Genomic DNA, 15559 nt, shown 5'->3' with positions numbered 1-15559 from the left:
ACAGTATCACACATGATCGGATTAGATACAGGGCTCAGCTCGCTGACATTGCAGCTCCAGTGCTCAGGGCCGCCATTAGGGGGGGACTGGGGGTACTGCAGTGAGGGGCCCGGGCATAAATTAAAAAAAAAGGGGCCCGCACTCTGCCGCTGGAATTAATATCCTCACGGCAGTGTGGCTCTTACGATTTCATTTCGGTGAAAGGAACAGGTCCCATCACGAAGCAGGGGCCCGTTCATTACATCAGAATAAAATCGTAAGGGCCCGCTGGAGAGTGACATGTGCCTGCCCCTCCTCCTCCACAACAGTGTGACAGCGTGCGGGGAGGAGACATCACAGCAGCGGGAGTTATGAGCTCAGCCTCGGAGGATACGTCCAGCAGCAGCAGTCGTCGTCTTCTTCTTCTTCAGACACAGTGAGTACTAACTTATGTCTGTATCCGGCTGCTGCTGCCCGGAGCCTCCTGAAAAAATCTCCTCCTGCCCCCATAGAAAGTAAATATCTTCCCCACCTCTGTATTATGTTAACACCGCAGCATAGGATTGTATCAGCTCTGCGGCTCTTATCTCCCGTCCTGTGTAACATGTGCAATAAACCTGTCTTCTCCCTCTGTTTACACAGGACAGGAGAAAAGAGCCGTCGTGGAGCTGAGTGATACAATCCTATGCTGCAGTGTAAATTTATACAGACGTGGGGAAGAGTTTTGCTTTCTATGGGGAGGGGGTAGAGTTAGATGATAATGGGGGCAGGGAGATGATAATGGGGCAGGGAGATGATAATGGGGGCAGGGAGATGATAATGGGAGCAGAGAGATGATAATGGGGGCAGGGAGATGATAATGGGGGCAGGGAGATGATAATGGGGGCAGGGAGATGATAATGGGGGCAGGGAGATGATAATGGGGGCAGGGAGATGATAATGGGGGCAGGGAGATGATAATGGGAGCAGGGAGATGATAATGGGGCAGGGAGATGATAATGGGGGCAGGGAGATGATAATGGGGGCAGGGAGATGATAATGGGGGCAGGGAGATGATAATGGGGGCAGGGAGATGATAATGGGGCAGGGAGATGATAATGGGGGCAGGGAGATGATAATGGGGCAGGGAGATGATAATGGGGGCAGGGAGATGATAATGGGGGCAGGGAGATGATAATGGGGCAGGGAGATGATAATGGGGGCAGGGAGATGATAATGGGGCAGGGAGATGATAATGGGGGCAGGGAGATGATAATGGGGGCAGGGAGATGATAATGGGGGCAGGGAGATGATAATGGGAGCAGGGAGATGATAATGGGAGCAGGGAGATGATAGTGGGGGCAGGGAGATGATAATGGGGCAGGGAGATGATAATGGGGGCAGGGAGATGATAATGGGGGCAGGGAGATGATAATGGGGGCAGGGAGATGATAATGGGGCAGGGAGATGATAATGGGGGCAGGGAGATGATAATGGGAGCAGGGAGATGATAATGGGGCAGGGAGATGATAATGGGGGCAAGGAGATGATAATGGGGCAGGGAGATGATAATGGGGCAGGGAGATGATAATGGGGGCAGGGAGATGATAATGGGGCAGGGAGATGATAATGGGGCAGGGAGATGGCATTGGGTAGGGAGGGAAATGATGCTAGAGTGGGAAGGAGATAATAATGGAGGGCTCATGGCACTTGAGTAGGGATGCACGATGCATCAAAACTTCGATACGGTTTCGATACCGTGCACCCCCAAACAGTTCAATACCGTTATTTCATGTATTTTGATACTAAGCTGTGCGGCCGCACAGCTCAATATTGTAATACATGAATGTATGAGAGCAGAGCTGCGGCTGTGTAATACAGTCACGGCCCTGCTCCGGAGTCCTGACTTGTGCGCGCCGCCAGGATTATGTGATGCGGCCAGCGCTGCACTAATGAGCGGCGGCACTGAAAACAGAACATGGCGGGCGCACTACAAAACACCCCCACTTCTTCTGTCTTCAGTGCCTGAACCGCCGCTCATTAGTGCAGCGCCGCCCGCATCACCTCGTGCTGACCGCGTGCGGGGCGGGGCAATGGTTGTATTACACAGCCGCAGACCCACTCTATAAAGGCAGAGATCAAAGAAACCTCTCATCTCTGTCGCTATTCCCCTGAATGCTGCGATCAAAGCTGACTGCAGCATTCAGGGGAAAATAAGAAGGGGGGATGCCCCTTGGATCACGTCACAGGAATCCCTGTGACGCGATTCAGGGACATACCATATATGGGCAGACAGCCCAAGGTCCAATGAAGGACCCCAGGGCTGTCTTACCATATTTCCTGTTAGGGCATACTCAGGTCTGTCCTAACAACTGCCTGTGTACTATCCGTATATAGATATATACCAGTACATTAAAGTTTCAAAAAGAAAGTAAAAACATAAAGTAATGTTAAATTTAAAAAAAATACACATACAACTTTTTTACAAAACACATTAAAATAAGTCTCAATACATAAAATATTCACATTCAGTATTGGCGCGCCCGTAATAACCTGCAAAACAATTTTATTGCATCATTTATGATGTGTACGTTGTAAAAAATAAAATAAAAACTTCTTTCACTTATTAATGTGAGGCGCGAGGTATTATGAATTTTGAACCTCCATGTGCCTCACATTAATAGTAATTAACCCCATCATGTACCTTACACATTAACCCTTTATAATTGAGGAACATGATGGGGTTAATTACTATTAATGTGAGGCACATGGAGGTTAAATTTACCATCACACCTCGCGCCTCACATAAGAAATGGAAGAACTGTTTTTTTTTTTTATTATTGTTGGCAAAGTATCGCTTTGTTATCGAAATCGCAATACTACACAAAGCATCGGTACCGAAGTCCAAATTCTGGTATCGTGACATCCCTCCACTGGAGGAGGCATTATAAAATGGGGGGGGGGGTAATAATTGGGTGAAAAGTGATGATATCTGAAGGGAGGGGAGAAATTATACATGGGGAGGGGTAGAGGAAGGAGAGAGTATACCTGGGTAGGGGGAGAAAGCTTATACCGGAGGCATAGTTAGCAACAGTCCTGAATTTGCAGGGACTGTCCTGAATCTAAAGAGGCAGTCCCGGCAAATTACTGTCCCAGACGTGTCTCAGCCACTGCCATATTCAATTGTATCTGCGTCCACAGGATGCAGATACAATTGAATACTATGGCAGAGCAGGAAAGTATCAGCTTCCTGCTCTGCCATTCACCCATCCAGGAGCGGAATCCCCGGCCAGAGAGTTGCCGACACTCTGGTCGGGGATTCCTCTCCTAGAGGTAGCCCCTGAGGTCACTGTCCATATATGGACAGTGAGGTCAGGGTCTCCTCCTGGACTGGAATCCCCTGTAGAGAGTGCCACACACTCCCCTGTAGTTAGCGCCGAACATACCCCCTGTAGATAGCGCCACACACACACTCCCCTGTAGATAGTGTCACACACTGCCCCCTGTAGATAGCACCACACAATCCCATGTAGATAGCGCCACACAATCCCATGTAGATAGCGCCACACCCACCCTGTAGATAGGGCCACACACCCCCCCTGTAGATAGCGCCTCACCCACCCCTGCAGATAGCGCCACACACAGCCCCCTGTAGATAGCGCTACACACAGATAACGTGTGTGCAGCGTGTGAAGAGAATGCAAAAGCATCATCCAGACATGCCCGTGGCGGTGGGAGATCTTAGGGACTACATTTTGGTGAGTGACTCTGCTGTGTATAGGGCTTCAGTGCAATGATTTTTGTTTATATTGCCCTCCTACACCCTGACAGATTCTACATACACACACACACACACACACACACACATACACACACACTCACTTTCCCTTTTTGCCCCCCACAGAGCCGCTGTCTCTTGTCTCTTCCTTGTCACTCCACAGAGCCCCTGTGAGGTTGCGTCTCCCCCCTGGCTACCACTGCTACCTTCAGTTCTCCCAGCCCTGGCACTTAGTTTCTCCCCTTTGCCCTCCGACACCCACCTCCTGTCTCTGCCCTGCTCCTCCAAAGAGTTTTCTTTTTAATGTGCCCTACCTCCCGCCCCTTTACATTTCACCCCCCCTCCTAATAACGAGGGGGCGGGGGCCCAGACTCATTGGCAGTATGGGGCCCAGAAATTCCTGATGGCAGCCCTGCCAGTGCTGTACCCAGGATAGGTAAGAATAATAATTTTGCTTCCTTATGTGTTACTGATTATTTTTTTGTGTTTTTTTACATATTCGGTTGTTGGACTACGTCGGATTCGAGGACTTCAATGACGGCGTTTTTTTATTCTCAATAAAATGGTTAAGGGGGGTTGTGTTTTTTTATTTCAATAAAATATTTTTTCTATGTGCTTGTATCTTTTTAAACTTTATTATCACCGCCTTAGTAATGGCCTCTGGCTGATTGACTACCTCCATTACTAAGGCGGGGCTTGATGTTAGCCGGTGCAGAGGCCAACACTAACCCCCATTATTACCCCGATACCCACCGCCACCAGGGGTACTGGGAAGAGCCGGGTACGAACCAGTACCTGTCCATCTGTAGTGACGGGCAGGCACCGGGGTGGCCGCAGGCTGGTATTATTAGGCTGGGGAAGGCCAAAAACAGTGGCACCTACCACCCTGGTAATGCTGCCTGCTGCTGCTGTGTTGTAACTGGCTGGTTATGAAAATTGTGGGGGACCCCACATCGTTCTTTCCAATTTTTTTTTTTATTTTTTTTAAATTACGTGGGGTCCCCCCCATTTTTCATAACCAGCCAGATACAATAAAGCAGCAGCAGCCTAGCATTACCAGGGTGGGAAGGGCCACTGTTTTTGGCCTTTCCCCTCCTGATAATACCAGCTTGCGGCCACCCCAGTGACCGACCATCACTACAGATGGTCGAGCACTGGATAGTACCCGGCTCTTCCTAGCACCCCTGGTGGCGTTGGGTACTGGGGTAATAAAGGGGGTTAGTGTTAGCCTCTGCATCGGCTAACACTAAGCCCTGCCTTAGCAACGGACGCTGTCAATCAGCCGGCGGCCATTACTAATGCGGTAGTAATATAGTTTAAAAAAACACAAAGACATAGAAAAAATATTTTATTGAAATAAAAAAAAACCCACACAACCCTCATTAACCATTTTATTGATAATAAAAATTAAAAAAAAGCTGTCATCGAAGTAGTCCTGGAATCCACCGTAGTCCAACGACCGAACCTGTAAGAAAACACAAAAAAAACGATTAGTAACACATGTGTTAGGCTTAGATACAGGGCCCATGTGTGATACTGTCTGTGGGACCCTGTATCTGAGCCTATCACAAGGTAGGCTTAGATACAGGGTCCAGCAGACTGTAATCTAATACAGTATAAGATTACTGTGTGCTGGGGCCCTGTATCTAAACCTACCGTGTGGTAGGCTTATATACAGGGCCCAGCAGACAGGATCACACATGGGCCATGTATCTAAGCCTACCATGTGATTGGCTTAGATACAGGGCCCAGCAGACAGGATCACACAATCTGTGATCCTGTCTCATGGGCCCTCTAAGCCTGCTACATCGTAGGCTTAGGGGTTGTCCAGTCCCTAAACATTGATGGCCTATCCTTAGGGTAGGCCATCAATAGCTGATGTGTCGGGGTCCGTCTCCCGGGACCCACCAATCAGCTGTTTTGAAGGGGCCGCAGCACTCGTACGAGAGCTGCTTCCCCTTAATTTCACTACTCGCTCACACTGTGAATCGCCGACACCGATTCACAGTGTGACCGGAATGAAGTGACCGGAATGAAGGGGAGCAGCTCTCGTACGAGTGCTGCGGCCCCTTCAAAACCGCTGATTGGCGGGTACCGGGAGTCTGACCCCGCCAGTCAGGGCTACAAATCTTACCTTCCTCTTCAGCCGCGGCGGTAGTTCTGTCCTCTCGATGCTGTGCACAGCGCTTGACGTCAGGACCTCCGCTGCAAACCGGAACCAGGAAGGTAAGTACAGTCTGTTACTATAGTAACAGGGGCCTGCGGCCCGAGTTACTATAGGAACTTTTTATTGACGTGGTGCGGGGGGCTGCGGGTCCCCCTGGCTTCGGGGCTCGTTCGCAATTGCGACCGCTGCGACCCCTATAGCTACGCCAGTGGATAGATAGATAGATAGATATACTTTGTCTGTTATACTAAACAGTCAGCCCTGAAGTGTGACTGCTCAGCATGACAGACATACACAGTGAAGGGGTTAATAGCTGCATTACTAGCAGTTACTTACATACATCGGGTGTGGGGTCAGAGAGCAGCAGGAGTCAGGATTCCTGGGAGGAGCCGGCACACACACGATCTTCTTGCTGTAGCCATTCCTTTCCCTCTGCACAGGCCACGAGGAAGAGGGAAACAGCTAGAAGCGAGCTGATTGGCTGGACAGCACAGTGGGCGGGCAAGAGTCTTCCCCCTCCGTGCAATGACTATTTCACAGCCGAGCTGCCACCAATGCTTTAAAATACATTGCTGGGTCTCTTTTGTACCCCAGCAGGGACCCAGCAATGCAGAGGAATAATTGTAGCACTACTGTGCTACTGTGGTGAGGGGGGCCTGCGGGCCCCCCCTAGCTGGGGGCCCGGTTGCAGTTACGACCGCTGCGACCCCAATAGCTACGCCAGTGCTGCCACACACCCACTTGTAGATAATGCCACAGTGCCCTCTGTAGAGGCTGCCACAGTGCCCTCTGTAGAGGCTGCCACAGTGCCCTCTGTAGAGGCTGCCACAGTGCCCTCTGTAGAGGCTGCCACAGTGCCCTCTGCAGATGCTGCCACAATGATGTCAGGGGCTTGCCCAGAGCTGGAGTCCCGGAGCAGAGCCGCTTCTGGCACTCTGCCTGGGATTCCAGCTCTGCTCCTGACATCACTGTCCATGTATGGACAGAGATGTCAGGGGCAACCCCAGAGCTGGATTCCCAGGCAGAGCGCTAGTAGGCTCTTCCTGGGACTCCAGCTGTGCTCCTGACATCACTGGGACTCCTGCTCTGGGGAAGCCCCTGACATCATTGTCGATGTATGGACAGCGATGTCAGAGGCTTCCCCAGAGTCCCGGAGCAGAGCCGATAATAGCGCTCTGCCCGGGACTCCGCTCTGGGGAAGACCCTGACACACTGTCCATATATGTGCAGCGATGTCAGGGAATTCCCCAGAGTCCCGGAGCAGAGCTGATAATAGCGCTCTGCCCGGGACTCCGCTCTGGGGAAGCCCCAGACATCGCTGTTCATATGTGGACAGCGATGTCAGGGAATTCCAGAGTCTCGGAGCAGAGCCGATACTAGCGGGACGCGTGCTTGAGACCCCTGCCCTGGAGGGACCTAAACAGTGGAAACCCCCCAAAAGTGACCCCATTTTGGAAACTATACCCCTCAAGGAATTTTTCTAGTGGTATAGTTAGCATTTTGACCCCACAGGTTTTTTGCTGAATTTATTGGAATTAGTCTGTGAAGCTGAAAAGAGACTTTTTTTTGGGGGAAAAAAACAGAATTTTCAAATATTATAAGGAATAAAGGAGAAAAAGCACCTCAACATTTGTAAAGCAATTTCTCCTGATTACGGTAATACCCCATATGTGGTAATAAACTGCTGTTTGGACCCACGGCAGGGCTCAGAAGGGACGGAGCACGATTTGGATTTTGCAGCTCAGCTTTTGCTGAATGGGTTTCTGGGGGCCATGTCGCATTTGCAGAGCCCCTGAAGTACCATCACAGTTGAAATTCCCCAGGTGTGATCCCAATTTGGAGACTATACCCCTGAAAGAATTAAATTAGAGGTGTAGTGAGCATTTTGAGCCCTCAGGTGTTTTATAGATTTTATTAGAATTGGTCCGTGAAAATGAAAACATTTTTTTTTCCAATAACCTGTAGATTTAGCTCATAATGTTTCATTTCCACAAGGAATACAGGAGAAAAGACACCCCAAAATGTGTTACACAATTTCTCCTGAGTAGGGCAATACCCCATATGTGGTTGTAAACGGCTATTTGGACATACGGCAAGGGTCTAAACGGAAAAAGCGCAATTTCGTTTTTGGAGTGGAGACTTTACAAAATGTGTTTTTGACGCCATGTTGCATTGCGCTGAGGTACCAGTACAGTGAAAACTCCCGAGAAGTGACCCCATTTAGGAAACGACACCCCTCAAGGAATTCATCTAGAAGTGTAGTGAGCATTTTGACCCCCAAAGGTTTTGCAGAAATTAGTGCACAGTGGATGTTGCAGATTGAAAATTGCCATTTTCCACAGATATGCGCTATTTCAGTGCCCAATGTGTTGGGCCCAGCTTGTACCACTGGAGACATACTCCCCATAAATAGTTAAGCGGTTCTCCAGAGTACGGTAATACCCCATATGTGGTCATAAACTGCTGTTTGGGCACACTGCCAGGCCCAGAAGGAGCGCCCTTTGGCTTTTGGAGCGCAGATTTTGCTTGGTAGTAGTTTTGTTTAGTGTTTTACTGGTGTTTCAGTTTATAATGTGGGGGCATATGTAAGCTGGGTGGAGTACATCAGGGTATATGTAAGCTGTGCGGAGGAGTACATCAGGGTATATGTAAGCTGGGCGGAGTACATCAGGGTATATATAAGCTGGGCGGAGTACATCAGGGTATGTGTAAGCTAGGAGGAGTACATCAGGGTATAGTAAGCTGGGCAGAGTGCAACACGTCATAATAATAGGATGATGTAATAATGGGGAGAATGAATAATACAATTAATTATCCATGGATAGTGACATATGCTTTGAACCAATCCTTTATGCACAGGCCGGATTATTGGGTGCAGGAGTCGCACTTCTAAAGGGTGTCTGTGGTGTTGTACAAAATATCCGCACTCCAGCATTGCCTAATCTTTAACTTCTTCACTAGCCCCATATGTAGCACAGACCCTAAAATGTCATAGATTCCGCTGCATTTACAGGGTCTACCTGTGGGGCTGCAAATGATGACGGGGGGTTTTGATTTTCATGGGACGAGCTGTAGTTTTTATTAGTATCATTTTGGGGTACATGCGATAATTTGATCAGTTTTTATTCCATTTTTCTGAGGTGAGGAGACCAAAAAATTCTTTCACTGGTTTTTTTCTAATTTTTTAACGGCGTTCTCTGTGCAGTATAAACAAAATGTTTACTTTATTCTGCGGTTCGATACGATTATGCCAATACCAAATTGATATAGTTTTTATGTTTTACTACTTTTACAAAATAAAAACACTTTTTTCTAAATAAAATGTTTTAGTGTCACCATGTCCTGAGAGCCATAACTTTTTTATTTTTTTGTCGACGGAGCTTTGTGAGGGCTTGTTTTTTGCGTGACACACTGTAGTTTTTATTGGTACCATGTTTGGCTATGCGTGACTTTTTGATCACTTTTTATTCAATTTTTTTGGAAACAACGATTCTGCCATTGTTTTTTATTGTATTTGTTTTACGGTGTTCACCGTGCGGGATAAATAATATGATATTTTTTTAGGTCAGGCCGATACGAACGCGGCGATACCTATTATGTCTAGTTTTTTTTCTAGTTTTTTTTCTAATTATAAAGGACTTGATCAGGGAAACAGGGCGATTATTGGTTTTATTACGTAAAACTTTTATTTATTTATTTATCTAAAACTTTTTTTTTTTCACTTTTTATTTTACACTTACTAGGAGACTGGAAGATCTTATCTTCTGATCCCCTGTACAATACACTGCACTACTTCTGTATGTACTTGTGTAGTGCAGTGTATTGTAACTGTCACTTTACAACTGACAGTTGAGCCTATTACGTCCTGCCTCGGGCAGGACCTAATAGGCTCCCGTACCTGGCAACCAGGAAGTCGTTGCCATTGCAACCATCAGAACCCAGCGATTTTTTTTGCGGGGGGGGGGGCAATGGGGTGCAGAGGGAGCCCCCTCCCTCTGTATCAATCACTTAAATGCAGCTGTCGCTATTGACAGCGGCATTTAAGGGGTTAAACTACAGCGATCGTAGAGAACAGTGATCGTTGTTGTTGGAGTGGGATGTCGGCTGTATATTACAGCCGACGCCCGATGAAGATGGAGCGAGCACAGCTCCTGTGCCCGCTTCATCCTCAGAAATGAGGAGATCAGAGAAAATGACAGGAGCTTTCTCCTGTAGACGACGTCACAGACGGCTGTGATTGGTCAGTCTCTGAAGACTGACCAATCACAGCAATCGCCAGCATGGGGGACTGCTAATTGGCCCCCAGGCCGGTAACTGAGACGGTTAGCTGTCAATGACAGCTGCCACCGCTGTTATATCACTATGTGATTTCACATAGTGACAGTTTATTCCTTCTCCGCAATAGTACGGCGAAGGTCCGCTGCAATGAGCGGCCTGCACCGTACTATTGCGGAGAAGGTACGCAACGGGTTAATGTTGTCTAATAATTAGACAGCATAAACTTAGACCAGGCAGTCACAAAACTAGACTTTATTTACATTGATGTGGTTTTGTAGAATTTGTGCATATGTGCTAAAGTAGACATCCACATAAGTACTCCTCCCTGCTCTTTTGTTTTTAGTAGATTACTAGGGGTATACGTTCGATTGAGAGATTGAATCTATAATTAAAATTTGAGTGTGTGTTTTTTGCACAAATTTGTATAATAGCCTTTTGGGTGCAAAAAACTAGTTGTTAGTTTTACAAACTGCATGTTCTCTTCTGTCAGGAAATAAGGGTTTTGTGTCTTAAGAAACAGTTCGTTGTAATTTTGCAGCTGAAAACCTAATTATGCATCCCTGTAGATCAGCCGATTTCTTGCACATGTGGACCTACAATTGTGTGGTTTGTTTGTATTTTTTGGACTGCTTTTGGATATTAACCCCTTCCCTCTTTGGCCGCTTTTGACCTTCCTGACAGAGCCTCATTTTTCAAATCTGACACGTTTCACTTTATATGGTAATAACTCCGGAATGCTTTTACCTATCCAAGTGATTCTGAGACTGTTTTCTCGTGACACATTGGACTTTATGTTACTGGCAAAATTTGCCCGATACATTCAGTATTTAATTGTGAAAAACACCAAAATTTAGCGAAAAATTGCAAAAATTAGCATTTTTCTCAATTTAAATGTATCTGCTTGTAAGACAGGCAGTTATACCACACAAAAATGTTGCTAACTAACATCCCCCATATGTCTACTTTAGATTGGCATCGTTTTTTGAACATCATTTTATTTTTCTAGGACGTTACAAGGCTTAGAACTTTAGCAGCAATTTCTCACATTTTCAAGAAAATTTCAAAATGCTATTTTTACAGGGGCCAGTTCAGTTGTGAAGTGGGTTTGAGGTCCTTAGATATTAGAAACCCCCAATAAGTCACCCCATTTTAAAAAATGCACCCCTCAAAGTATTCAAAACAGCATTTAGAAAGTTTCTTAACCCTTTAGACATTGCGCAGGAATTAAGGCAAAGTAGAGGTGAAATTTACAAAGTTCATTATTTTTTTCCAGAAATTCATTTTGAATCCATTTTTTTTGTACCACAGAAGGTTTTACCAGAGAAATGCAACTCAATATTTATTGCCCAGGTTCTGCAGTTTTAGGAAATATCCCACATGTGGCTCTAGTGTGCTACTGGACTGAAGCACCGGCCTCAGAAGCAAAGGAGCACCTGGTGGATTTTGGGTCTCCTTTTTATTAGAATATATTTTAGGCACCATGTCAGCTTTGAACAGGTCTTGTGGAACTAAAACAGTGGAAACCCCCCAAAAGTGACCCCATTTGGGAAACTACACCCCTCGAGGAATTTATATAGGGGTGTAGCAAGCATTTTGACCGGCCAGTTTTTTTGCAAAAATGTTTGGAACTAGGCCATGAAAATGAAAATCTAAATTTTTTCAAATAAAATGTAGGTTTAGCTAATTTTTTTTCATTTCCAAAAGAACTAAAGTAGAAAAAGCACCACAACATTTGTAGAGCAATTTCTCCCGAGTAAAACAATACCCCACATGTCGTAATAAACGGTTATTTATACACACAGCAGGGCTTAGAATGGAAAGAGCACCATTTGGCTCTTGGAGCTCAAATTTAGCAGGAATGGTTTGCGAAGGCCATATCGCATTTGCAAAGCCCCCTAGGGGACAAAACAGTGGAAACCCCCAACAAGTGACCCCATTTTGGATACTATACCCCTCGAGGAATTTATCTAGGGGTGTAGCAAGCATTTTGACCGGCCAGTTTTTTTGCAAAAATTTTTGGAACTAGGCCATGAAAATGAAAATCTACATTTTTTCAAATAAAATGTAGGTTTAGCTAATTTTTTTTCATTTCCACAAGGACTAAAGGAGAAAAAGCACCATAAAATTTGTAAAGAAATTTCTCCCGAGTAAAACAATACCCCACATGTAGTAATAAAAGGCTGTTTGGACACACGGCAGGGCTGAGAAGGGAAAGAGCGCCATTTGGCTTTTGGAACTCAAATTTAGCAGGAATGGTTTGCGGAGGCCATGTCACATTTACAAAGCCCCTGAGGGGACAAAACAGTGGAAAACCCCAACAAGTGACCCCATTTTGGAAACTACACCCCATGAGGAAATTATCTAGGAGTACAGTGAGCAGTTTGACCCCACAGGTGTTTTACAGAACTTATTGGAAGTAGGCCATAAAAATGAAAATCTAAATTTTTTGAAATAAAATGTAGGTTTAGGTTTTTTTTTTCATTTCCACAAGGACTGAAGGAGAAAAAGCACCATAAAATTAGTAAAGCAACTTCTCCCGAGTAAAACAATACCCCACATGTGGTCATAAACGGCTGTTTGGACACATGGTAGGGCTCAGAATGGAACTAGCACCATTTGGATTTTGGAATGGTTTCTGGGCGCCATGTCACATTTGCTGAGCCCCTGTAGTACTAGTACAGTGGAAACACCCCAAAATTGACTCCATTTGGGAAACTGCACCCCCTGAGGAATCATCTAGGGGTATAGTGAAAATTTTGATCCCAAAGGTTTTTTGCTGAATTAATTAGAATTAAGCCATGAAAATGAAAAATAATTTTTTTTTCCAACAAGATGTCGTTTTAGATCAACATTTTTCATTTTTACAAGGAATAGAGAAGAAAAAGCACCCCAACATTTGTAAAGTAATTTCTCCCGAGTACGGTAACACCCCATATGTGGTTATAATCGGCTGTTTACGTATATGGGAGCATTCAGAAGAAAAGGAGCGGTATTTATCTTTGGAGCGTAGATTTTGCTGGAATGGTTTGCAGACAGCATGTTGCATTTGCAAAACCCCTGATGTACCAAACAAAAGTGACCCCGTTTTAGAAACTACACCCCTAAAGGCATTTATCAAGGGATGTAGTGAGAATTTAGACTCCACAGGTGTTTTTCAGAAATGAATACGCAGTGGATGGTGCAAAGTGAAAATTGCAATTTTTCCACTGATCTGCCCATTCACCGCACAAGATGTTGTGCCCCTAGAGAATCTTACCCCATAAATTGTTAAGCGGGTTCTCCCGGGTATGGTAATGCCTTACTTGTGGCCATAAATTGCTGTTTGGGCACACTGTAGGGCTAAGAAGGGAAAGACCGCCATTTTGAGCATGGATTTTGCTTGGTAGTTTTGTTTGAGTTTTGCTGGTATTCAGTTTATAATGTGGTGGCATATGTAATCAGTGCGGAGTACATCAGGGTATAATAAGAGGGTATAATAATGGGGTAAATAATACAATTATCCATAGATGTGTGTTACGATGTGAAGCGATCCGTTATGCGCAGGCCGGTGTCACACTGATAAACGGTTTTCTTTCTTATGCCCCTTTTGTAACGCTCTGCACCTTTTGGGGACTTTTTCTCCTTCCTAGTTTGGGAAATATTACTGGGAAAGTTTTGCGCTGGTATAATACGGACACCCTCGCTTCCAGCGGATGTGTGATGTCCCTTCCCTTTCCTAGTTCCTAAATACTAGGGCCCTGAAACTGAAGGAATGTTCCCCTCCGGCCTGCGCATTGAGATGTTTTTCCTCACCGCATTACTAGTGCCGTAACTTTTTTGTTTTTCAGTTGATTGAGCGGTGTGCGGGCTTGTTTTTTGCGAGACGGGCTGTAGATTTCATTGGTACCATTTTGGAACACATACGACTTTTTGATCACTTTTTATTTCATTTTTTGGTAAAGGAAATTACCAAAAACAAGCAATTCTGGAATCGTTTTTTATTGTTTTTTTTATCGGCATCCACAGTGCGCCCTAAATTACATGTTAGCTTTATTCTGCGGGTCGATACGATTACGGCGATACCAAATTTATATCGTTTTTTTATGTATTGCGGCTTTTGCACAACAAAATCACTTTTTTTATAAAATCATTTGTTTTCTGTGTCGCCATATTCTAAGACACATAACGTTATTATTTTTGCGTGCACAAAGCGGTGTCAGGGATTATTTTTTGCGGGACGGATTGCCGTTTTTATTGGTACTATTTTGGAGTAAATGTGACTTTTTGATCACTTTTTATAGCATTTTTTGGAAGGAGATGTGACCTAAAAACAAAGATTCTGGCGCTGTTTTTCATGTTTTTTTTTTACGGCGTTCACCGTGCGGGATAAATTACATAATAGTTTTGTAGTTTGGGTCGTTACGGACGCGGCGATACCAATTATGTATAGTTTTTTTAATTTTTACGTTTTTTCCCATAATAAAAGACTTACTATGGGAAAAAAGTCAGTTTAGCTTTATTTTTATTTGAAATGTGTGTGTTTTTATTGTTTTACCACATTTTTATTCACTTTTTTTTACTTTTCTGACTTGTCCCACTAGGGGACATGAGGGCCTGATGCCCCGATCGCTATTCTAATACACTGCACTACATACGTAGTGCAGTGTATTAGCGCTGTCAGTTATTCACTGACAGCAAGCCTATGAGGACACGCCGAAGGCGGGTCCTCATCGGCTCCCGTACAAGGCAGACTCGGACGCCATTTTCTGGCGTCCGATTGCCACAGCAACCCAGCGATTGCATCACTGGGTTGCCGATCGGGTGAATAGCAGCACCTGAGGGGTTAATCTGCCGGATCGGAGAATAGCTCCGGTCCTGGCAGTTACAGGAGGGTGCCAGCTGTATAATACAGCTGTCACCCCGCGGTGACGGTGCCGGCTCTGCTTCTGAGCCCGCACAATCACTGCGCCGTACATGTACGGCGCTTTGCGGGAAGCACCTCCCGACAGCGCCGTACATGTACGGCGCATGTCGGGAAGGGGTTAAAATTTTTTTGTGCAATTTAAAATAAATATACATATTTTTGGCTAAGATTAATTTAAATAATATTTGTAGTGCCAAGACACAAATAATAGATTAAAAGTGTATCTATATATATATATATATATATATATATATATATATATATATATATATATATATATATATATATATATAAAGAAAGAAGATTTGCAGCACTCCAATGTGAAAAAAGTGGTGGTTTATTCAATCCAAGAACAACAGCAACGTTTCAATCCTACAATAGGATCTTTCTCAGGCTTGAGAAAGATCCTATTGTAGGATTGAAACGTTGCTGTTGTTCTTGGATTGAATAAACCACCACTTTTTTCACATTGGAG

General features: G+C 45.1%; 1 long non-coding RNA gene across 2 annotated transcripts in view; it reads left to right on the top strand.

The window, feature by feature from the left end:
- Positions 1-349: 349 nt before the first annotated feature.
- Positions 350-15559, top strand: part of LOC142652715 (uncharacterized) — a 50230-nt gene continuing 35020 nt past the window's right edge. For both annotated transcript variants that reach the window (XR_012847898.1, XR_012847899.1), the window contains exon 1: positions 350-415. This is a non-coding gene — a long non-coding RNA (uncharacterized LOC142652715). The remainder of the gene's footprint in view (positions 416-15559) is intronic.

This window comes from Rhinoderma darwinii, chromosome 5, assembly GCF_050947455.1.
Source record: "Rhinoderma darwinii isolate aRhiDar2 chromosome 5, aRhiDar2.hap1, whole genome shotgun sequence".
Classification (NCBI taxonomy): Eukaryota; Metazoa; Chordata; class Amphibia; order Anura; family Rhinodermatidae; genus Rhinoderma; species Rhinoderma darwinii.
The sequence above is the reverse complement of the archived record's forward strand: the minus strand, read 5'-3'. Positions and strand labels throughout refer to the sequence as shown.